Source organism: Lepus europaeus, chromosome 12 (assembly GCF_033115175.1).
Source record: "Lepus europaeus isolate LE1 chromosome 12, mLepTim1.pri, whole genome shotgun sequence".
Classification (NCBI taxonomy): Eukaryota; Metazoa; Chordata; class Mammalia; order Lagomorpha; family Leporidae; genus Lepus; species Lepus europaeus.
The window spans coordinates 92,106,998-92,132,274 of record NC_084838.1 but is presented as its reverse complement, the minus strand read 5'-3'; the positions used below and the strand labels follow the sequence as shown (position 1 = coordinate 92,132,274).

Sequence of the window (25,277 nt, the reverse complement as noted above, 5' to 3'; positions counted from 1 at the left end):
AGTGCTGCAGGTGGAGGATTATCCAAGTGAGCTATGGGGCTGGCCCCTTAAAGGCATATTTTAAAAAAGAAAAAAGATCTAAAATCAATAAGCTAAACTTCCATTTAAAAAAATAAAGAAAACCAAATTAAACTAAACTCAAAGGATTCAGAAGGAAAGAAGACAAAAAAGAGAGGACACAAAATTATCAATATTAGGAATACAAGAGAGATCACCACTACTAATCTTGAGGATATCAAAAAGATAATAGGGGCCAGTGCTGTGCCGTAGCATGTAAAGCCGCTGTCTGCAGTGCCGGCATCCCATATTATATTTTTATTTAAGAAATAAGCTAAAATGTACATGATATAAGGCCATTGGTGCCTATAAAAGTGTGTTTTTTGTATCTTTGCTGTAGGAAATAAATACTGGTTAATGATTTTAATTTTTGAGTAAGAAATGGTTGACAGATGTCAAGACATACTACAGGGCAGTTTTAATCAAAACAGCCTGGTACTGACACAAAAACAGACAAATAGACCAATGGAAAAGAATAGAAACCCCAGAAATTAATCCATGTGGCTACAATCAACTAATCTTTTACAAATGAGCTAGCATTTATCCCTGGAGAAAGGGCAATCACTTCAACAACTGGTGCTGGGAGAACTGTAACTACTGGTGTAGCAGTAATGAAACAAGACCCTTACCTTATACCTTATACAAAAGTCAACTCCGAATGCAGCAAGGATCTAAAAATCTACGGCCTGGTACCATCAAAGTAGTTAGTATGGTTACTTTCTCCGAACTGTACCTATGACATGAAATCTGTTCTCTTCATATTAATAAAAATTAAAAATTAAAGAAATGATTGAGCAAATTATAGGATATATTTCTAACGGAATATAAACCAGTTATTTTTTTTTTTAAGATTTTATTTATTTACTTGACAGGTAGAGTTACAGACAGTAAGAGAGCGACAGAGAGAAAGGTCTTCCTTCCATTGGTTCACCCCCCAAATGGCTGCTACAGCCGGCACTGCACCCACCCGAAGCCAGGAACCAGGTGCTTCTTCCTGGTCTCCCCCGTTATGGGTGCAGGGGCCCAAGCACTTGGGCCATCCTCCACTGCCCTCCTGGGCCACAGCAGAGAGCTGGACTGGAAGAGGAGCAACCCAGACTAGAACCCGGCACCCATATGGGATGCCAGCGCAGCAGGCAGAGGATTAACCTGCTATGCCACGGTGCCAGCCCCCACCAGTTATGTTTTTAACAAATTAGATTTATGTGACACTGACTGTTATATAGTGACCACTTGACAAGCTGCAGAGTAATAATTTTAGTGTAGTCACATCTAGGTGTAAAAAATTTCAAACACACATAAAAAATGTACTTGTGTTACTAGAGGCATAGGTGAAAAACTGACAGCATATATACCAATCTGTTATTATCACTTATTTTAGGAGATTTGGGTTCAAAGTAAGGAGAAAGAGTATATCCTAATTTATTCCCTTTATTCACTTCTGTATTATTTGTACTTTACAATCATTTTTAAATTACAAATAACACCTTGACACTAAAGCTTGATACTATATCTTTAAATTTCTACTGAAATCTTTACCAAAAAAATGGGCTCAAGATCTGAATACCTTACCAAAAAATTTATAAAGATAGGGTGGCACTGTCAGCATCCCATTTAGGCACCTGTTCAAGACCTAGCCACTCCACTTCCAATCCAGAAGGCTGCTAATATCCTTGGGAAAGCAACAGAAGATGGCTCAAGTGCTTGGGCCTGGAAGAGGCTCCAGGCTCCTGGCTTCAGCCAGGAACTCCTGGTTGTGGGCATTTGGGGAGTGAACCAGTGGACAGAAGACCTCTCCACTTTGTAACTCTTTCAAATAAATAAAAAATAATTCTTAAAAGAATAAAAATATAATGATCGCAAATAAGCATATTAAAATATGCTCAGAAGAGGGGAAGTACAAACAAAACCACAATGACACATCATTACATATCAGAATGGCTAAAAAACACTTCCAAAACAATAAACTATCAGTTGCTGAGAAGGATGGAAAAGAACAGACATTCTCTTTGCTACTGGTGAGATGGCCACTTCAGAAGACACTTTGGCAGTTTCTTATAGAGCTAAACAGAGCTTACCACACGAACTAGAAATTATGTTCCTAGGTATTTACCCAACTGATGTGAAAACTATGTCTACTCAAAAAGTTATATACAAGTCTGGATAGCAGCACTGTTTGTATATGCCAAAAATTACAAACACCAAGATGCTATATTCATACTAACAATACTGATCTATGATCCCAGGGAAAGAGCATTAATATGTGCAATCTTACATGTGAATATATCTTACAAGTGAATATATCCAGCCTGAGAAGGCTCCATGCCCTATGATTGCATTCATATGCCTTTTTGGAAAAGACCAGACTACAGAGACAACAAACATCGGTCTGTGCCAGGGTTTGGGAAAGCACAGGGCTGGCTATGGAAAGCACAGGCTATTTTTCAGGGCCAGGAAGCAATTGTGTTTAATGTAGTATATCTGTAGTGACAGACATATGATGTTATCGAGTTGTCAAAACCCATGGATCTTCACAACTAAGAATAGATCTTAATTTCATTTTTAAAATGCAAATTTAAAAAACTAGGAGAGTGGGCTAGATCTTACACAGAATGCAGACTGTAACTGAAGGATTTAATTGTACTAATGTGGGACATGACCTCATGAGGGATAAAGCTAGAGTGTAAGTAGCTTGGAAATGAACGGAAAGTAAAAGAGAAAACAAGAACTATACAAAAGCATTGTACTGTAGTTAGTAATGCTGTTTCTTACGTATGGATAGGTTAACAATTCTGATACTCTGTATCTATACACTAGGATTGAAAAAGCAAATACATAGTAGGAGCCAGGTGTCTTACTGTGGACTGGGAGGTTGCAGTTGAGTAAGAATGAGCCATGTAAGCCTCAGACATCAGGGCAAACTCCTGTTTAGATTAATGTAGGCCCTGAGGAATAAAAATGGAAACACAGTGGCTCTCCTTTATTTACAGGAGCTACGTCCCAGGACACCAGAGGATGTCTGACACTGCAGACAGTATCAAGTCCTATATACAGTTTTTCACTATACATACATGCCTATGACAAAGTTCAATTTATAGATTAGGCATAATAAAATTAATAAAAATAAGATAATAAGATAGAACAATTATAACAACGTACTGTAATAAAGTTATGTCAATATGGTCTCTCTCAAAATATCTTATTGGGGGCTGGCACTGTGGTGAAGCAGGTAAAGCTGCCGCCTGAGATGCCAGCATCCCATATGGGCACTGGCTTGAGTCCTGAATGCTCCACTTCTGATCCAGTTTCCTGCTAATATGCCTGGGAAGGCAGCAGAACATGGCAAGTACTTGGGACCCTGTACCTTCATGGGAGACTTGGATGAAGCTCCTGGTTCCTGGCTCTGGCCTGGCCCAGCCTTCATTGTTACAGCCATTTGAGGAGTGAATCAGCAAACAGAAGATCTCTCTCTCTTTCTCTCTCCCTCCCTCTCTCCTCTCTCCCTCTCTCTGTAACTCTTTCAGAAAATAAACATTTTAAAAAAAGAAACCTTACTGTACTTTACTCACCCATCTTCTCATGATGATGTGAGAGAATACAGTATCTACGAGATCAGCTGAAGTGAGGTGAATGATGTAAGCTCTGTGATACAGGGTAAGCGTTATTTGAACAAAAGCACTGTGATACAACAGCTGATTTTATAACCAAGTCAGTTAGTAAGTGACTGAGGGGTATGCAGCACAGTGTGGGTACACTGGACAATGGGCTGGTTCCCATTCCAGGAAGGACAGAGGAGGGCTGTGTGAGTTTGCATCACATTACTCAGAACAGTAGTTTAAAACCTATAAATTCTTTATTTCTGGAATTTTTCATTTAATATTTCCAGACCACAGCTGACCACAGATAACTGACACTGCAGAAAGTGAAACCACAGATGAAGGAGGACTACTATGAGACAGGTATGTATCCATACACAGGTTAATGTACGTACATGCATTTCTTAGCCCTGGTCACTGACAAGGTCTAAAAGGCAATGACACCCTAGTAGTGATAAGCACATCAGAGCAAATTTGGTTTCTGATATACCATTTTCCAATTAAATGAATCAAGGGTCCTTGTTGAAAAGGCTGATTTTAGGGCTAGAGCAGGGAATAGACAAGGTGAGCCTGTAGCATCCTATGGTCCTAGAAAGTATAGGAAATGCTCAAAATATAAACAGGTGGGAATATCACAGGGATACACACATGAAAGAGTTCCCAATGGCAAAAGCTAGAACAATATGAGTACTAAAATAGATAATGCACTATTCAGTTATAATTGGCCAGCAACAGAAACCTCTAACATATTCATAATGATAAAGTTAGCTATCTTTCATATTTTCACAACTTGTACACATATAAAATTGCGTCACTGTAAAGGCCTATTACTTCAAGGTAAGAGAACAGAATGCATCAAGAACATAGCTTAAAAGAAGCACAAACAAAAGCATGTCCAGAGGGAAGAGATCAGGTTAAGGGCTCACAATTAAATCCAATGTGAGAGGGATTAAAAAAAAATTGCGGTGGGGTGGACATTTGGCACAGCACTCAAGATGCCGTATGGGACACCAGCATCCCACACAGAGTGCCTGGGTTTCACTTCCTGCTGATGTGAACTCTGGGAGACAACAGGTGATGGCTAAAGTACTTGGGTCCTTGCCATTCACATAGGAGACCCACACTGAGTCCTCCACTCCTGGCTTTAGGCTGGCCAAGCCCTGGCTCTTATGGGCACAAGGGGAATAAAACCAGAGGATGTAATCTCTCTCTCTGCCTTTCAAATAACATGAAAATAATTTTAAGTTCATGGGAAATTAGCACTATCTTTTAATTCCATTTTACCATGAACTTTTTCAATCCCCCTTATAAATGTTTGAGTCCCTATTGGGTACCAAGTGCTGTGGGAGGCACACAAGGATAAATAAGAGTCCCTTGCCCTTAAGAGGTTAACTCTGCCAGAAAGGATGAAAGAATACACCCAGAGAACAAAGGATACCAATATATGAAGGACCGTTGTGTGGAAGAAGCATCAGATTTGTTCAGTTAGACCCAAGAGGCAGACTGAGCAGTGAAGGAGGGTAGATTCTGGAACAGGCTGAGCTGGGCTCAACATCTGGCACAAAGTAGCAATCACTGTATTAAGATCACTTCCCCAACACAAGATCCACTCTCTGAAACCAATATAATTTACATAACAGAAGGATATTACTTCCATTCCATGTTGTGATCATCTAGAAAAGTTGATTTAAAAACCTCCAAGATTTTAAAACTCTAAAATATAGAGACAAACAGTTCACCTTTATCATTGTCTTCACTAATTTGAGGGATCGAGTTCATTTGTCTACCAAGGAGTCTACCATGATCAAACAGAATTTGGAAGGTATGGACTAAAAGTTTAATTACTCTATAATCTCTATGATAATTTAAATCATTAAGGTTATCAACATTTTACAAATCCACAAATGATGAGCTGAACTGTGTTTTTCCTGTTCTGAATTATCTAACCATTTGCATCAGATGGAACAGAAGTAAATGATCTAAATGAGAATACCTTCCCCATGTACACAAGGGAACACAACTAACCAGAGAAGAAAGCCTCCCCTGTGGTCCTTGCTTATCATCTCTGTTTTCAAAGAGCTTCTGCTCACAGGAAAGAAAACACTGAACTACAGTCAGGTGAGTCTGCACAGCCTCCTGACGAAACAAGACAGGCTGTGTAATGCATGGTAGGATCTTTGCAAAATGGGTGCACAGAATGGAGGAAGATGTAGAGATTGGTCAGTATGGGGTAATACTAATTAGCCATGAGGTACACAGAAAGAGGTAACAATCCAGTAATAATGTTCAATATGACAGAGTGAAGGTAGACCACTTATGGAAAGTACCAGCAACAAGAGAATGATCCAAGTCACTATGGGCAGCATAGGGGAGACTGCAGGTGAGAGGAGTTGAGCAGGATATATGCTGGCATTAGCAGCATTACATTATGCTGGCGTTCCCAATGTGTGTGTGTGTATGTGTCTGTGTGTAAAATATTTATTTATTTATATAAATATATAAAATTCAATAAAGTATATATAAATTATTACATATATCATCATATATAATCACACATCTTATATAATTATATCATAGCTCTTACCATATGTAATATTGAATATCTTATACATCAAATATAAGTATCATGTATCAATATAATATATAACAATATATAATAGTAAAACAATAATATACATAATCAATATGACAATATAAAACAAATAACACACAACACATAGCAACATATAATAGTTTATAACACAACATATAACACATGCAACATATAACATGCACAATACACAATGTACAGTGCATACCATGCAATATGTAAGATACCACACTCACACCACATATAGGATGTGCAATATGTGGCAAACTGCACAATGCAATATATGCAATATGTATGTGTCATATGCCATGCATGATATAATGTGCTTATGTTATATGTAATACATTCATAGTATATATAAATGGAATGTAATATAAATGTATATATCATATTCATATTATGTAGTGCATATATATCATATATACTACTAAGCATTGTATATATCATGTTATATATATTATATATCATATATAAGTAACAAATATCTATATGGCATATATAGGCACATATTGGAATACTATTTATATTATGTATTACATAATAACATAATGCTATATAATAAGATGTGTGACATCTTATCTATAATATACATCATCACATTGTTTCTTGGCCTTTTGGCTGAGATCAAGTGTAATATACATCATTCTCATATAACATATGATACACAATATATGATGTATGATAAAATATGTATAATATATATTACAGAATATAGAATATGTATGCCATACAATATACCATGTATAATTATGCTGTATATTATATAATAATTATATATGATCTAATAATATATGTAATATAGTTTGTATAGTTAGTATTATAATAAGTGCCTATATTTTTATATATATGCCATACAATATAAAATGTATCACATATAAGCATGTTATATCAGACATGACCTATGACATATAAATTATTGCATATACTATAGGGCATGATATGCCACATATTGTACATGCTATATCTGCAATATAAGTGCAATATTTTATGTATTACATGGTGTGTGTTATATGTATATATTGCACATGTTATATGTTGTATATATTATGCGCTGAATTGTATGTCATGTTATAAATTATATAGTATATGTTGCTGTGTGTTGGTGTGTTGCATATGTCATTTTTAATTATGTATATTATTGTATATTTTATTATGTTATATTGACATGTATTAATATATTAGTATATGATTTAATATATAAAATATTATATAGAAATATATAAAAATTTATTATTTTGAAAGAGTTAGAAAGAGAGAGATCCATCTTTTATCTGCTGTTCACTCCCCAGATGGCCACAACAGCTGGGGCTAGACTAGGCTAAAGCCAGAAGCCAGGAGCTTATACTGGGTCTCCCACGTAGGTGGCAGGGGCCCAAGCACTTGGAACATCTTTCACTACTTTTCCCAGGCAAAACACGAGCTGGATCGGAAGTGGAGCAGCTGGGACACAAACTGGAGCCAATATGATGATGCTGGTGTTGCAGGCGGTGGCTTTACCCACTACACCACAACACTGACCCCATTCTGGCAATATATTAAAAATAAATTTAAAATGGTAGGGATTTCTGTAATTTAAAGGAAGACAAATGTAAAACTGTATATACAGTATATAAAAATATGTATAGAAAAAGACTTGAAAGAGACTGACAAAAATGCAGATAATCAGAGAATGGTTGACTTTTTTTTTCTTATATTTTCCATTATTATATTATTTTCTCATTTGGTTATTAATTATTTTATGGTTATTCAGATGACTAAAACAAACTTAAATAGTTAGTTTACTCGTATTTTGCCCTAAAGCACACAATGGCCCAGATGTCTATAGATACGCACGGGCAGCCAACCTGGAATTAAAAATCTGTTTTATACATAGGATGGATAAAAGATTTTGATTTAAAAATGGGGAAGAAGACCATCTATTCATGAAATAAGTTAAAAATACTTATTGTACACATTTTCATTTCAAATACCGAGAGTATTAAATAGAAGTTATGGGAAGCCATTATTTTGGACCAAGCTCTGACACTAGGTCCAACAGTCCCCAACTAGCATGGAGTCACCTGTCCTAGGTGCCATGTCATCAGACTGAACTCTGAACCAGGCTAGTTTTCCAAATATTAGGAGATTCACAGCAAACAATCAGAAGGGGCCGAGTTTACCTGAGCATCCATGAAAAGAAAGTCTTTGTTTTAATCCTACAGGAAAATAACTGTAATGATCAACTGCTTTTTGTTCCTTGTTTCTGCTTTCTTCCACCCTTTCTGTATGTAAAGCCCACCTCTGCTCAGCTCACAAAGCACCTTTCTCTAGCTGGGGAATTCATGACTTGCTAACGAGAGCCAATTCAATCTTTAAACTAATTGGTGGAAATTCTGTTTTTAACAAGGGTCAAAAAACACTCACAGGAGAGCTGTTATTTTCTATAACTATTATGAACAGACTCTACCACAGAATAAGCAAGAGAAAGTAAATCAGACGACTATACTAATGGACTATACAGTGGTAGCCTTGTAAGTGAATGTGTTTTTTCTCTTGGCTTATTGGTATTTCCTAAATTTTCACATTCAATCTTCTACTTATATAGGGATAAAAATTCAAATTTCAAGTGATTATAATTGTGCTGGTTCAATTATGTGTATTTTTAGAAATGAACTTTAATGCTACATTTTAAAATACATTCCTACCATTGTTTTTAACATCTGGTATAAACTGAATCTGTGGCATGAGTCACTTGTATATAATTTCTCACAGAATATAAAAGCATTTATAATGAAGACAAAAGTATTATTTCAAAACAGGGATAATTTAATAGTCAAATATATCTTCACACTAGCAGATCATAAATTTCTAAAAAGTTCGAGGTCATAGACAAAAAGCAAGATGGAATTTAAAAGGTCTTTTACTTTGGAATATAAAAATTTAAAACATGGATTTCTAATATTCAACTTTAAACATATTTATTCAGGCATCTCCCTCCTTTCCTACAACTGTGAAGAATTGAAGCACATGATTTTATTTTCCCATATTACCCCAAATCCTCATAACTTCACTCTCAATGCTTTGCCGCTAGCCCCAAGAAAGTGATAACTAAGCATTGTGACAGGTTAGATGAAAATGTCTGAAAGGAAGAGAATTTAAAGAGCTAACTATAACTCTGACTAGATAAATCTTCCTTCAGACGCTCCTGTGACAGAATCTTTCTGGATTAGGGTAAGGCAAGAATTAAAGAAAAGGAGCACAGAAGTGGATTTTGTTCCTGGGTCAACAGTTTAGGATCTGAATTTATCCTGTACAGTAATTTATTAACAAGATTCCTCTGGTCCCAATTCTAGCAATAAAACATTTGTTTAAAAAGAAACAGAAACATGTGAGTAAAAGCATACTTATTTACCACAGATTTGGATTAAAAAGTAAAGCTACAGAAGAGTATGATATCATTTCTATGATATATATAGAGAAAGGGGGTAAGATCTTCAAAAAAAGTTCATGAGAGGCCAGCGCTGTGGCATAGCAGGTAAAGCTGCTGCCTGCAGTGCCAGCATCCCATATGAGTGCCGGTTCATGACCGGGCTGTTCCACCTCCAATCTGGTTCTCTGCTATGGCCTGGGAAAGCAATAGAAGATGGCTCAAGTCCTTGGGCCCCTACACCCATGTAAGAGACCCGGAAGAAACTCCTGGCTCCTGGCTTCAGATTGGCGCAGCTCCGATTGTTGTGGTCATGGGGAGTGAATTGATGGATGGAAAACCTCTCTCTCTTTGCCTCTCCTTCTCTCTCTGTGTAATTCTGACTTCCAAATAAATAAATAAATCTTCTTTAAAAAGTTCATGAAAAATGTGTATTATCAAAAAATTTACATGGATTCAAACAGTTTTTGCGCCAAACCAAATCTGTCTTTTGATTCCATTTTCCATGAACTTTTCAAAGTACTCATATATGTAATAAAGACAAAAGACTGGAAGAGTACACACTCAAATATTAATGGGTAGACTATGGGTGTTTTTTTTTTTCTTTTCTATCATTATCTTCTAAATTTGACAACACTTACTACCTTCAGAAAAAAGTGTTACTTTTAAAAAGATGATTATATTTGCCTGTAAACTTCCTGGGAAACAGTACTAGAAATAGAATAAAATAAAAACAATCACAACACTTATTAAATAAATAGTAAATTTAATCCCTATAACAGAAGACTCAAGAGTATGGAGAAAATGCAAATTCTCTGGAATCTTTTTGACTAAAGCCTAACCAGTCTTTATAAAGAATAAAAACAACCTATCAAGGCTGACTTTGCAAAGTCATGATTCTAAATAATAAACAGTTTCCATGAGTAGCTAACATTACCTAGCCCTTCTTAACCATACAGGAATTTTCCAGAGAATCCAGTAGTAGATCCATTTAAATCATTACAATGCTTGGCACACAGTAAGTGCTCAACATCTTTTGATGGAAGAATGTCCCCAGTTCATCTATGGGGCAGGTAACTTTCCTTCTGAAGGGCAAATGCCACAAATTATCAGATGTCAGCACAGTAAAGGGTACTGTTCGAACTCCAATGAATAGAAATGACTCTTGGAGATCAAAAACAAGACTTTATTTGCCTCAAGTAATTCTCTGTGGGCCTTCTAGAGTGGTATAAACACTATAGCACCCAGTCAGGGAGTCTGATCCAGAGGCTGCCACTCAGTCAGCCTCACACAGAAGAAACAAAGAGCAGCAGCCAGAATCAAGCGAGGCGACAGTCAAAAGGGTATGGATTAAAACCATAAGGTTTAAGCCGGCGCCGCGGCTCAACAGGCTAATCCTCCGCCTTGCGGCGCCGGCACACCGGGTTCTAGTCCCGGTCGGGGCACCGATCCTGTCCCGGTTGCCCCTCTTCCAGGCCAGCTCTCTGCTGTGGCCAGGGAGTGCAGTGGAGGATGGCCCAAGTGCTTGGGCCCTGCACCCCATGGGAGACCAGGAGAAGCACCTGGCTCCTGCCATCGGATCAGCGCGGTGCGCCGGCCGCAGCGCGCTACCGCGGCGGCCATTGGAGGGTGAACCAACGGCAAAAAGGAAGACCTTTCTCTCTGTCTCTCTCTCTCACTGTCCACTCTGCCTGTCAAAAAAAAAAAAAAAAAAAACCATAAGGTTTACTCCCAACAGGAAACTGTTAAGTCTAAACCATGACAAAAAAATAGTAATCTAAATAAACCCATACATATATGATTAACTAGTATCTGACAAGGGTATCAAGAATACATAAAGGGGAAAGGGTGATATAGTCAATAAATGGAATTGGGGAAAGTGGATATTTACATGCAAAACCCAAAACAAACAAAAACCAGGCACTTATCTTACACCCTTAGAAAAATAACTCAAAATGGATTAAAGATTTAAATGTAATAACTGAAACTGTGAAACTTCTAAAAGAAAACAGAGAAATCTCCTTACAGTGGTCTTGGCAATGAACTTTTGGATACAATACCAAAAGCACAGGCAACAAAAGTAAATGCAAACAGGACCTGAAAAATTGCTGCACAGCAAAGCAAACAACAAAATGAGAAAGAAACCTATAGAGCAAGAGCAATATTTGCAAACCATATATGAGGGAACTTTAAAATGTTCACTAAAAAAAAAAAAAAACAATTAAAAGGTAAGTTTATGGGGCTGGTGCTATGGTATAGCGGGTAAGGCTGCTGGTTTAAGTCCTAACTCCTCCACTTCTCATCCAGCTCCCAGCTAATGTGCCCAGGAAAGCAGCAGAAGATGGCCAAAGCACTTGGTCCTCCACACTAGCGTGGGAGACCTGAAGGAAGTTCCTGGATCCTGGCTTCAGATCAGCCCATTTTTGGCCATTGCAACCAAACAGAGAGTGAACCAGCGGATGGAAGCTCTCTCTCTCTGTGTAACTCTGCCTTTCAAATAAATAAATACATCTTCTAAAAATATATTTTAAAAAGGTAAGTTTATTTTGTTCAAAAAGTTTTAAAATCCATGCATACTTTTTTCATAATATGCATTTGCCACCAACTTTTTGAAGACTGACTCCATATATCTGTTCAACAAGCAATAGCCAAAATACAACAGGAACTCATATAACTCAGTTGCAAAAAACCCAAACAATCCAATTACAAAACAGGCAAAATGGACTTGACTAGATATTTTTCTAAATAATACAGGCACTGGGGCCGGCACTGTAGCATGGCAGGCTAAGCCTCTGCCTGTAGTGCTGGCATCCCATAGAGGCCTGCTCCTCTTCCGATCCAGCTCTCTGTACTGGCCTGGGAGGTCAGTGGAAAATGGCCCAAGTGTTTGGGCCCCTGCAGCTGTGTGTGAGACTTGGAAGAAGCTCCTTGCTCCTGACTTCGGATTGGCCACACTCCAGTCACTGCAGTCACTTGGGAAGTGAACCAGTGGATGGAAGACCTCTCTGTCTCTCCCTCTCTCTGTAATTCTGCCTCTCAAAAAATAAATAAATCTTTTTTTAAAAAAAAAGGCACCTTGTCTTCTTTTTCACTGTTACATCAGCTATATCTCCCACAGTGCCTGGCACACAAAAGTGTCCATAAATATTTCCTGAATTAACAACTGGATGATTATGGTCACAGAGAACAAAACATGATAAGGAACTGGCCATTGTGCCAGCTGTTATTTTTTTTACACTGATGGTTCATTATGGATTTTTTGGTATCATAAATAATATATCCTCCAAAATTCTATCTTTTTTGGAAATGAAAATTGTCTTAATACTAGCATAGGACTGTAACGCACAAATTTGCCCTAAGAGAGTGAAAGAGAACTAGCTTCCACAGAAAAACTGCTGTGCTCAGCACTCTACCCAGGCTTTACACACGCTTCCCCCAACGTCATGACCCTGGAGGCACTGTCCCTACCTTACAGATGAGAGGAGAAACAGACAGGAGTCGCAGGCCACGTCATACAACCAGAAAGTGTTGGAAATGGGATTAAAACACAGATTCTTAAACTAAAACTCACTTCGTTTAGTCTACCCCACGTTGCCTTTATGGGAGCCAGAAAAAAATAATAATTTTTTCAGTAACAACATACTAAGTGCATTAAATGATCCAGTTAATACTTGCAAAGAAGTGTTTTGACTATTCAACTTACATCCTTTTTGGAACAGCAAATATGTAGGTAAATTAAGTAAATGTATCTTTTGCCAAGGTTGAAGTGATATGGGAAACAACAGATATTACTAGAAAAGATGATTCTGAAAAGATGGCACTGTATGTATTTTTACTCACATTGTACTTCTTATTTAAGAACTAAAAATACTCAGATTTTGGGGTAGTTTTTGGTTTTGGTTTGGCAAAGAATGTAATGTGTCTTTAAGAGAACTGTGATGTAAGGCTTAACCTCAGGATACTTTTCAGATTTCCAATCGGAATTTCAAAGTTCAAATCTTTATCTCAGAATTTTCTAAATTTTGTAAACTTAAACAATCTATGTGATTAGCAACAGGGATATTATTAATTAATAGCATTGGCTGGGTATCCCTAATCTAAAAACATGAAAACTTCTTGAGTACCAACATGAAACTACAAGTTGGAAATTCCACACCTGTCAAAACGCAGGTGTAGGGACCGGTGTTGTGACATAGTGCATTAGTCACTGCTTATGATCCAACATGGGCATCCAACAAGGGCGATGATTCAAGTCCTAGCTGCTCCACTTCCAACCAATCTCCCTGTTAATGTATCTAGGGAAGCAGCAGAGAATGGCCTAAGTGCTTGGGCCCCTGCACCCACATGGGGGACCCGGATGAAGTTCCTGGCTCCTGGCTCAGTCTGGCCCAACCCTAGCCATTGCAGCCACTTGGGGAGTGAACCAGCGGATGGAAGATCTCTCTTCCTCTCTCTGTAACTCTACCTTTCAAGTAAATAAATAATAATAATAAAACAAACAAAAAACTCAGGTGCACTAAAATACTATATAAAATTACCTTCAGGCTACAAGTATAATATGTATTTGAAAAGTTCACAAATTTCATATTTAGACCAGGGTTCCAGTTATTAAATCTCATTATGCATAGGCAAATATTCCAAAGCTCAAAATCTGAAACATTTTCTTATCCCAAGCATTTCAGATAAGAGATATTCAACCTTTCCAGCAATACAACAGAACATAAAAATCATTGTTAGATTATGGGTGAACTGTGGTTTTTAAAAATCTGTTTAATACCTTTAAAATAAATATCCTGTGCCTGGTTTTCTAGGAGGGTCAGAATAGCACTGAAGGAAGCTCACATTAACAAAAGGCAAAGAAAAATCATCAGGACTTCCTCAAAATGAGAGCTGTTCAATAGTGCAAGGTGCTTCTGGCCTCAGAATCAGCTCTTAAGACATTCAGATCTGGCTGAAGAGCCCAGGAGAGTATTTTAGGCATGGAAAGCCAAGGCACTCTGGCAAAAAAAAAAAAAAAAAAAAAAAAACAACAACTAAATGAAAGATCTCTGCGAGTGAGAGCCCAGTAGAAACAACAGCCATCAAAGAAGAAGGTACCTTTCTCTGAAGGGAGGAGAGAACTTCCACTTTGACTATGACCCTGTCTGAATAAGATCGAAGTCAGCGAACTCAAAAGGCTTCCATAGCCTTGGCAACTCATGACTAGAGCCTAGGGAGATTACTGATGCCATAAACAAGAGTGTCAATTGTTAAGTCAACAACAGGAGTCACTGTGTACTTACTTCTCATGTAGGATCTCTGTCCTTAATGTGTTGTGCATTGTGAATTAATGATATAACTAGTACTCAAACAGTATTTTACACTTTGTGTTTCTGTGTGGGTGCAAACTGTTAAAATCTTTACTTAATATATGGTAAATTGATCTTCTATATAGAAAAATAATTGAAAATGAATCCTGATGTGAATGGAATGGGAGAGGGAGCAGGAGAGGGGAGCGTTGCGGGTGGGAGGGAAGTTATGGGGGGGGCATTGTAATCCATAAACTGTACTTTGGAAATTTATATTTATTAAATAAAGTTAAAAAAAAATAGTGCAAGGTGCTGCCACATAAACCTAGGCTGCCTCCTAGAAAGGATTTTCTACCAAAGCTCAGATGATCACCTGGCTGGAAGAGGAACTGGAATCTCTGCTCAGCTAAGGAGATTTTAGGGGGCCGGCATAGAGGGTTAAGCGTCTGCCTACAGTGCTGGCATCCCATATAGGTGCTGGTTCTGGCCTGGCTGCTCAGCTTCTGATCTGGCTCCCCGCTAATGAGCTTGGGAAAGCAGCAGAGGATGGCCCACATGTTTGGGTCCCTGCACCCTTGTGAGAGAAGCTCCCGGCTCCTGGCTCTGGCCTGTTGCAGCCCTGGTCGTTGTGGCTATTTCGGGAGTGAACCAGCGGATGCGAGATCAATCCCTCTCCCTCTGTATCTCTACCTTTCAAATAAATAAATAAATCTTTAAAAAAAAAGAAGAACTTTAGTCCCCTGAATGTAATTCCATGAAGATACTGGGATTGAGTGGGAAATTAGGCAATGTAGCAGCTGTTCTCAGAATGGTCCCTAGATCACCAAACTGGGGAGTCACCCAAGAAGGTGGCAAACATGCAGATGCTTGGGCCCAGTCTCAGAAACTGAACCCATACTTCTGGAGTTATGGCTGGAAATCTTTTTTAAAAAGGTCGCAAGGCAGAATTCTAGAACACAATGAGTTCTGGACACAGGCTGGTGGTCAGGAGACAACATGAGTGAGTGGCTTGGGAGCCACACAGATTTGAATTTAACTCCCAGTTCTTCCACTGATCGTGATAAGTCAGGCAAACCCTCCAGGCTTCAGTCTTCTCATGAAGAAAACGGAATGACACTTTGCTGTGGATATCAAATAAAATAACGTAGCCATGCACGTGTATGTGTGCTAGCTAACAGTGATCAGTGGGAAGCTTCTGTGAGATGAACTCTGTTCTTCCAGCTCACAGTCTGTGAATGCCAGCTTGTTTTAATCTTTTAACACATAAAACAAGAAAATCCGCGTATCTAATTCCCTAAAGCAAGGTTTCTGGGAACTTTTTTCCTCTTCTCCCTCTCAGAAGTCTTTTTAAGACTCTTTCCTAAGCCGCTGCCTTCGGAAAACGCCATTGATACATACACAAGGGAGCTTCAAAAAAACGCATGGAAAGTGTGCATTATGAAAAACACTTCATGTGGACTTCAAAATGTTTGCATCCAAATAAACACCTTTTAATTCAATTTTCCACGAACTTTTTAAAGTCCCTGGACCCTGGGTACCCGTCCGTGGTCCGCGGCTCTCTGCGCTGCAGAATGTGAGATCTTTTTGTCCCTCCTAGAGTGTTAGCAAGATCGCTCTTGTTGAGAATGCACACCCCTGACAGAAGTCACTTGATCAAGATCACCGGACGAATTTAAGTGACAGAATCAGGTCTAAACCAGAGGTCACAAACTGGCCGTTTGGAACAACCACCTGTAAATATCTTTTTGAATTAGCTGTCAACATTTAAAAAATAGAGGTTCCACATAATAACCCAAGCTTTCAGCTCGTCATGAGAAACCTGACGCCAGTAGGAGCTGAGAGGCGCTCCCCACCCGAGCGCACGGGGTCCCCCCGGGGCACCTCACTCTGCGAAGCACCTGCACGACCTCTGCCCTAAAAGCTCACGCCCTCCGGGATGCGCCTCCAAGCACGCGTCACTTAGCCACCAGACGTTTAAAGCAATCCATCAGTACAAGCGTACTCCGCCCGCTGCTAGCCAGGGCACGGGCTCCGAACCTCTTTCGCTCTCGCTCCAGACAGCGGGTCCCTCGCGCAGGCGGGTACGCGTCTCCCACGGCGGCCAGGGTCAGGAGGGCGCGGGCGGCCAGGGCGGCGCCGGCCGGAGCCCGGGCCTGCGAGGGTCTGCGGGCCCCGGGCGCGGTCGTCGGCCCCGCGCACCCTCACGGGCCGCCCCGGACCCCGCGGCCCTCGCCGCGCCCTGGGGCAGCACCGGTCCGGGCCGCGCCGCCGGACAACGTCCTCTCTCGGCGCGTGCTCAGACCTCTTCACTGCGGCCGAGCGCCCCTACTGGGGCCGCGTCACTAGCGCATCCCTCCGCGCTCCAGCCAATGGCGGACGCCTCCAGCTTCACGTGACTGTCTCCAGCCAATAGAGACACGAGTCGTCTCGTGGCGTAGCAGGCGGCTCCCGGCGCTTTCGAACGGGCGCGGGTGGCGAGGGGAAGGCGCGGGGATGGTGAGAGAGCGGCGCGCGGTCAAAGCTGGGACTTGGGGGTCCGTGCGTTGGTCTTAAGGGGATGACGCCGGGAACCTGTGGTGTACACGTGCGGACGCTGAAGACCGCGAGAGCCATCCGCAGGGACTGAGCTGGCCGTGCGTAGGCTGGGAGGGCACCGGGTAGTGACCAGGTGTGGGCCATGGGGGGCCGACGGCTGCAAGTCCGAGACCCCGGGGGCAGCGCTGGCCGGATCACCTTCCCCCGTCCTGGTCCCCAGCACGCTGCCCGCTCTTCTCCTCTTCCTTGTCCTCTCGGGCTGACTCCCTGGCCTCGTGCGGAGCCCCTGTGGGATGCTGCCAGCGAGTGGGTGGACAGGCGACTTCTAGGCAGTCGGGTTGTCGGCCGAGAGTGAGGAAGAGTAGGAGGAGGTAGGGAGCTGAGAGTGTTTATAGACATCCCCCCAGGGAGAGGGGGAGAGGGTGCGCTTGGACCTGTGAAGAGAGTGAGCTGAAAACGCAAAGGTAGAGGCCATGTGTATGCTGTAAGAGCCTGAAGAAACTGATACAAATACTGTATTCTTTGGGGCCGGCGCTGTGGTGTACCGGGTAAAGCTGCTGCCTGCAGCGCCGGCATCCCATATGGGCACCAGTTCTAGTCCTGGCTGTTCCACTTCCGATCCAGCTCTGCTGTGTCCTGGGAAAGCAGTGGAAGATGGCCCAAGTGCTGGGCCCCTGCACCCACGTGGGAAGATCCGAAAGAGGCTCCTGGCTCCTGGCTTCAGGTTGGCGCAGCTCCAGCCGCTGCGGCCATCTGTGGAGTGAACCAGCAGATGGAAGACCTCTCTCTCTCTCTACCTCTCTCTGTAACTCTGCCTTTCAAATAAATATTTAAAAAAAAAAAAATACTGAATTCTAGTCACTTAAAAGATGTATGCTGTAGCTACTGGAATCATATTTTATAACAAAAACTTAGAATTTAAGTTTTAAATCAGCACTGTTATGGGAAATCTGGATTGTGTAGACATCATTAATATAATTTGATGAGTGTTTCACCAAAATGTGGGTAATATGTGCAAAAACCTATCCAGCTTTACTTTCATTCCATGTTTACTTAACCTTTTTGGATAAGATATAAAACTACAATTTTGAGTTGTGCTTCAAAATAAGTGATGCTGTTTTTGAAAAGCCTTGAAAAAAAAAAAAACAATTGTAGCTTTAACTCAATAACAATATTCCTCAGTGAGGGAGAAAAGTGATTACTGCATTATTTAAACTCTAACTTGCCAAATTTCTCAGTGCTTAAAACTGCTGCATTATCATGACACCATCACAGATAAACTGCTCCCAAAGTTTTAAATAGTTTTTTTTTTTTTCTTTAGAAATGAGGATACTGCGGCTAGTTCTGTGGTGTAGCGGGTAAAGCCGCCACCTGCAGCGCTGGCATCCCATACAGGCACTGGTTTGAGTCCCAGCTGCTCCACTTCCAATCCAGCTCCTTGCTCACGCACCTGGGAAAGCAGTGAAAGATGGCCCCAGTGCTTACTTTGGTTCTAATTCAGCTTCCTGCCAATGTGTACCCTGGGAGGCGGCAGATGACAGCTCTCGTGCTTGGTCCTCTGCCACCCACAAGGGAGACCTGTATGGATTTCCAGGCTCCTGCTTTTAGCCTGGCCCAGCCCTGGCTGTGACAGGCATTTAGGGAGTAACCCAGAGGATGGAAGTTCCCTGTCTGACTCCCACTCTCTCTTGCTCTGCCCTTCAAATAAGTGAATAGATAAAACTTTTTAAAAGAAAAGAATGGACATACATTTCTCTTTAATTATAAAATAAATATTCATGGGGCCAGTGCTGTGGTGTACTGGGTTAAGCCACTACCTGCAAAGCCAGCATCCCATATGGGTGCTGATTTGAGTCCCAGTTGCTCCATTTCTGATCCAGCTCGCTGCTGCTGCGCTTGGGAAAGCAGGAGGAAGCACCTGGCTCCTGGCTTAGGATCAGCACAGCTTTGGCCATGGCGACCATTTAGGGAGTCAACCAATGGAAGGAAGACCTTTCTTTCTGTCTCCCTCTCTCTCCTGTCTCTCTTTTTCTCACTGTCTATAACTCTACCTGTTCAAAAAAAATTTTTTTTTGTTTTATTTGAAAGAGTTACAGAGAACCAGAAGTGAGGTCTTCCATCCTCTGGTGTGCTTCCCAAATGGTTGCAATAGCCGAAGCTGTGCCAATCCGAAACCAGGAGCCAGTAGCTTCTTCCAGGTCTCCCATGTGGGTGCATGGGCCCGAGGACTTGGGCCATCTTCTACTGCTTTCCCAAGCCATAGTAGAGAGGTGGATTGGAAGTGGAGCAGCTGGGACTTGAACCAGTGACCATATGGGATGCCGGCACTGCAGGTGATGGCTTTACTGGCTACGCCGCAGTGCCAGCCCCAATAAATTCATTTTTAATGGTAACATAATATTTCATTGCATATCTGTGACATAATTTAGCCTCTAGATGTTCATTTGTTTCCAATTTCTTTTTACAGTGTTAGTCATACGTACACTTTGTGACTTCCTGGGCTGTTTCCTTAGGATAATGCCCAGAAACGGAGTTGCTGACTCAAATAGTATACACTTCTTAAAAAAATTTCTTTGAATATTGCAAAATAGCCTTCCAGAAGAATAATCTCATATTATTATTATTTTTTTTTTAAGTTTGAGAGGCATGGCCGGCGCCGCGGCTCACTAGGCTAATCCTCTGCCTTGCGGCGCCGGCACACCGGGTTCTAGTCCCGGTCGGGGCACCAATCCTGTCCCGGTTGCCCCTCTTCCAGGCCAGCTCTCTGCTGTGGCCAGGGAGTGCAGTGGAGGATGGCCCACGTGCTTGGGCCCTGCACCCCATGGGAGACCAGGAGAAGCACCTGGCTCCTGGCTTCGGATCAGCGCGGTGCGCCGGCCGCAGCGCGCCTACTGCGGCGGCCATTGGAGGATGAACCAACGGCAAAAGGAAGACCTTTCTCTCTCTCTCACTGTCCACTCTGCCTGTCAAAAAAAAAAAAAAAGTTTGAGAGGCAGAGTTACCGAGAGAGCTAGAGAAAGAGAGAGAGGTCTTTCATCTGCTGGTTCATTCCCCAACAGCCAGAGCTGGGCCAATCCAAAGCCAGGAGCCAAGAGCTTCTTTCAGATCTCTCATGCGGGGGCAGGGGCCCAAGCACCTGGGCCATCTTCTGCTACTTTCCCAGGCCGTCAACAGGGAGCTGGATCAGAAGAGGAGCAGCCAGCACTACAACTGGCATCCATATGGGATGTTGGTGCCACAGGTGGAGGCCTAACCTACTATGTCACAGTGCCAGCCCCTCCTTTATACTTCTAAGAATGTATGACAATGCTAATTTGTGCACGTGACTTGCCAACATTGGTGGTATCCACAAGTTTAATTTCTGACAAGCTAATGGGTGAAAATGTATAGCATTGTTTTAATTTATATTTCTTTGATTAGTGAAGTCAAGCATATTTTCATGCTTACCAGACATTGTGTTTTGTGAATTATCTTTGCATAACTGCCCATTGTGCAATCATGAAAGCACTTTGTACGTTAAGTGCTTATATCCCAAGGAGTATACAGGATGTGTCCGTGGGAGTGGCAAAGCAGGGAGATCTGGGAGACATGGAAACACTGTCTACCACACAAATGGATTTGACATCAGCTCTAAAACTCAACCTCTCTGCACCTAAGCAAATCACTACATTTCACTGAGCCGGTGCTTGTTCATCTATAGGATGAGGGTAGCACACACCCGAAGGGTTTGTGTGAAGATGGATAGAAAAGTGCTTGTAATGTAGAAAATACTAACTGGCAGGGCCTAACTGAAGTGGTATGCACCATTAGACTCTCCATTCCTTCAAGTTAGAGGCTGTGCATCTTTGGCTATGACAAAATCAGGGGGCGTTCCCCCTGCAGTATGAGACTTTCTTTTAGTCACAGTAAGATGGACTCTTAGGACACCAAGAAATAGCAGATAAAAGCTTTCAAGTGGCCACGTATTTTCTATCCAAGGTAATGCTAAGCCACATTCAGATCCCCCGGCACTGCCTTTAGCCCTTAGCTGAAGCTGGGATTTCTGCAAGTGACCGGGATGGCTCATCATGTAAAGTCAGGGCATAACTCATAACTCACATTGTGCTACGGATTACAGTAAAGCACTACAGAGGTCAGCAAGGATAGTGTGTCCATCCCTTCCTCTGCTAAGCATTCCTTAGGGTGGGAATTGTGAGTTAGGAGGACACCCACAACATCTGTAACTCTTCCTTTAGAGCATTGAGGGGCAAGATCCTCCACAGTCTGACAGTCGGCAGCACGAGCATCTGCAGTAGCCTCGTTTTCCCTTTCCCTACAATGTGGTTTGCTTTCTGAGAAGGGAGCAGACAGACCTGCTGTAACTCGCTTAAGAATGCTAACTACTTTGGAAATTTATATTCATTAAATAAAAGTTAAAAAAAAAAGAATGCTAACTGAAGTGTATTCACCCCATTTCCCCCATAAGCACTAGGAATCATTATGTGATGGTCTCCCTCAAGCCTTTCTTGCTAAATACATAGAACAGAGCACAGAGCCTGGCACATTAACAGATAATTCAAAAAGCATTTCATGAATACTTTTGTTTCAAAAGTAGTGAGCTGGAACCCAGTTCTCCTCTCTCCCCATTGGCCATTCTTTCTAGCACACTATAGTTGCCTACTATATTGGCCTGCTGGCTATCTTTTCTACAGATAATAAGTGGTTATTGGGTGCCAGCGCCGTGGCTCACTTCGTTAATCCTCTGCCTGTGGCGCCGGCATCCCTTATGGGTGCCAGGTTCTAGTCCCGCTTGCTCCTCTTCCAGGCCAGCTCTCTGCTGTAGCCCGGGAAGGCAGTGGAAGATGGTCCAAGTGCTTGGGCCCTGCACTTGCATGGGAGACCAGGAGGAAGCACCTGGCTCCTGGCTTCGGATCGGCACAGCGCACCGGCCATAGCAGCCATTGGGGGGGTGAACCAATGGAAAAGGAAGACCTTTCTCTCTCTCTCTCACTATCTAACTCTGCCTGTCAAAATAAAAATAAAAATAAAAAAAGTTGTTATTAAGGTTCTAACTAAACTTAACGTGCCAGTCCAACACTCCCTAGAAATTCCAAGCCCGTCTGCGGGGCTGAAACTGTCTAGAAATAGCCATGCGGCTGAGGAAGCAAGCAGCGCGCTGCCCATCTGCCACCTTGCTTCTCTGGGGAGTAGAGCTGCAGGAATTCACGGAGGTTAAGCACATGTGGTCTTGCACAACCTGTGGGTCTGAATCTCGTGGATTTGAGAAAACAAACACCCACTTGGAATACCTCGGGCGTGCACATGCCTGGTCAATGATTAGAGTCCTTGTGCCGCCGGGAGCTGTGGACCTTAGAGGTGGTAAAGGAGTATTAGAAAACGACTTGGACTTTGTGGTCAGGCAGCTCAGCGTTTCACACCTTAACTGGCCCACTCTTTTTAAGATTGTTTTTTTGAAAGGCAGAGTGACAGAGAGAGAGGAAGAGAAAGAGATCCCCCACCTGCTGGTTCACTCCCGAAACGGCTCAGCTTAGCAGGGAGATGGCTGGAAGAGGAGTCGTTGGGACTCAACCCAGCACTCCAGTATGGGATGCAGACGTCACAAGCACTAAGCAGCTTAACTACTTCTCCAAAGCACCTGCCCCTTCTTCACATGTTAACTGGGTAACTCATCCCTTTTACCTCCCTGAGCCTGCTTCTTCACATGTAAAATGGAAATACCAAGAATTACGCTTTGCAGAGCTACCACAAGGATTAAATGAACATAAGTATGAAAAGTGACTGATGTAGAACAGGTATTCAAGACATGGGCGACTATAATTATTAGGATGTAACAAAACTCTCACCTGAATTACCTGTACATTTAGTTCTTCAAACTTGAAATCAAACGCTAAGTGCCTCCCACATGCTAGTGATGGCGCTGGACGATGGGGATTGGGAGAAACCAGAGGATAAGAGAAAAGGGAAGGAAATGATCATTTACTGAGAACTCACGTTGAGCCGGCACTGGATAACAGGCTGGGAATCACAGACAGACAAGTCACAGCATTTGCATTTGCCGTCTGCCTCAATTTTTTTTATTTCATATATTCATCCTTTAAGGCCTGAGCCGCTTCCTTCCCCTCCCTGTCCTTATTCAATTGTCCATTGGCACTGATTAATGACTCTACTTTGTCAACAGAAGCCAAATATTACTACTTTCATAAGCAATTGTGTTGCTGCAAGATCATCTTGCCTTCCTAACCCAGGGCTTTGTGGTTTGGTCCGTGTCCCATGTCCTCCCAGTCAAGCATTATTCGTTGTCAACTTCATTGCTAAATACTCTCATATAATGTTATTACAGCATAAGTGACACACTTCCAAAAAGTTTTAGGAAAAAGTAGACGTTGATGGGAAAGGAAAAAAAAAAAAAAGTACTTAGAGAATCACATGACGAAGAAAACTTTCCACAGTGTTAGTTTGGACTTGAATTTCTAAAAGTGCGCAGCATCAATGTGCTCATTTAAAAAATAGCTTTAGGGGACTGTGTTGTGGTGTAGTGGGTAAAGCTGCAGCCTGAAGCACTGGCATCCCCTATGGGCATCCGTTTGTGATCCAGCTTCTTGCTAATGGCTTGCAAAAAGCAGCTGAAGATGCCCAAGTGGTTGGGCCCCTACCACCCATGCTTCATCTAGAGACCCAGATGAAGCTCCTGGGTTTGGGCTGGCTCAGCCCTGGCCATTACGGCCACTTGGGAAATGAGCCAGCAGATGGAAGCTCACTCTCTCTCCCTGACTGTCTCTCTTTCTCTGGATCTCTCTTAAATAAATAAATAAATATTTTCAAAAATATAGCTCTAGAGTTATTCATCTAGAATAAATCACTTTAAAAAAACAATGCGAGGTAATCCCACTGCCTACAATGCTGGCATCCCATATAGGTGCCAGTTGGGAGTTCTAGCTGCTCTTCTTCTGATCCTTGCTCCTTGTTAATGGCCTGGGAAAACAGCAGAGGATGGCCCAAGTGCTTGGGCCCCTGTACTCATGTGGGACTCCTGAAAGAAGTGCCTCGCTCCTGATTCCTGGCTTTGATGTGGCCCAGCACAGGCCATTGTGGCCATCTAGGGAGTCAGAGAGAGAGAGAGGGAGAAACAGAGAGAGGTCTTCCATCTGCTGGCTCACTCCCGAGATGGTTGCAGTGGCCAGATGGCTGCAAAGGCTGGCCAGGCCAGGCCAAAGCCAGGAGCCAGGAGCTCTATGCAGGTCTCCCACATGGGTGCGGGGACCCAAACACTTGGTCCATCCTCCACTGCTTTCCCAGGTACACCAACAGGGAGCTGGGTTGGAAGTAGAGCAGCTGGGACAGGAACCAGCACCCTTATGGGATGCCAGCAACACAAATGACAGCTTACCCACCACACCATGGCACTGGCCCCATAAATAAATCTTAAAGAAAAAAAAACTTGTCACAGCCACTAAACCAATCAATCTTACACCATAGTAATTCCAGAATAATTAATATGTAAACATAAATCTGTAAGAATTTTAAAATACAGATAGAAGAGGTTTTTTTTTAAACTTTTATTTAATGAATATAAATTTCCAATGTACAGTTTATGGATTACAATGGCTTCCCTCCCCCCCCCCATAACTTCCCTCACACCTGCAACCCTCCCCTCTCCCGTTCCCTCTCCCCTTCCATTCACATCAAGATTCATTTTCAATTCTCTTTATATACAGAAGATCAATTTAGTATAAAGATTTCAATAGTTTGCACCCACATAGAAACACAAAGTGAAACATACTGTTTGAGTACTAGTTATAGCATTA

General features: G+C 41.9%; 1 protein-coding gene across 1 annotated transcript in view; it reads right to left on the bottom strand.

The window, feature by feature from the left end:
- The window catches only part of PTPDC1 (protein tyrosine phosphatase domain containing 1), a 90,853-nt gene extending 73,792 nt beyond the window's left edge, over positions 1-17,061 (bottom strand). The window contains exon 1 of the mRNA XM_062208516.1: positions 16,975-17,061. The gene's annotated coding sequence lies outside the window, so the exon portion shown is untranslated. The remainder of the gene's footprint in view (positions 1-16,974) is intronic.
- Positions 17,062-25,277: the final 8,216 nt, after the last annotated feature.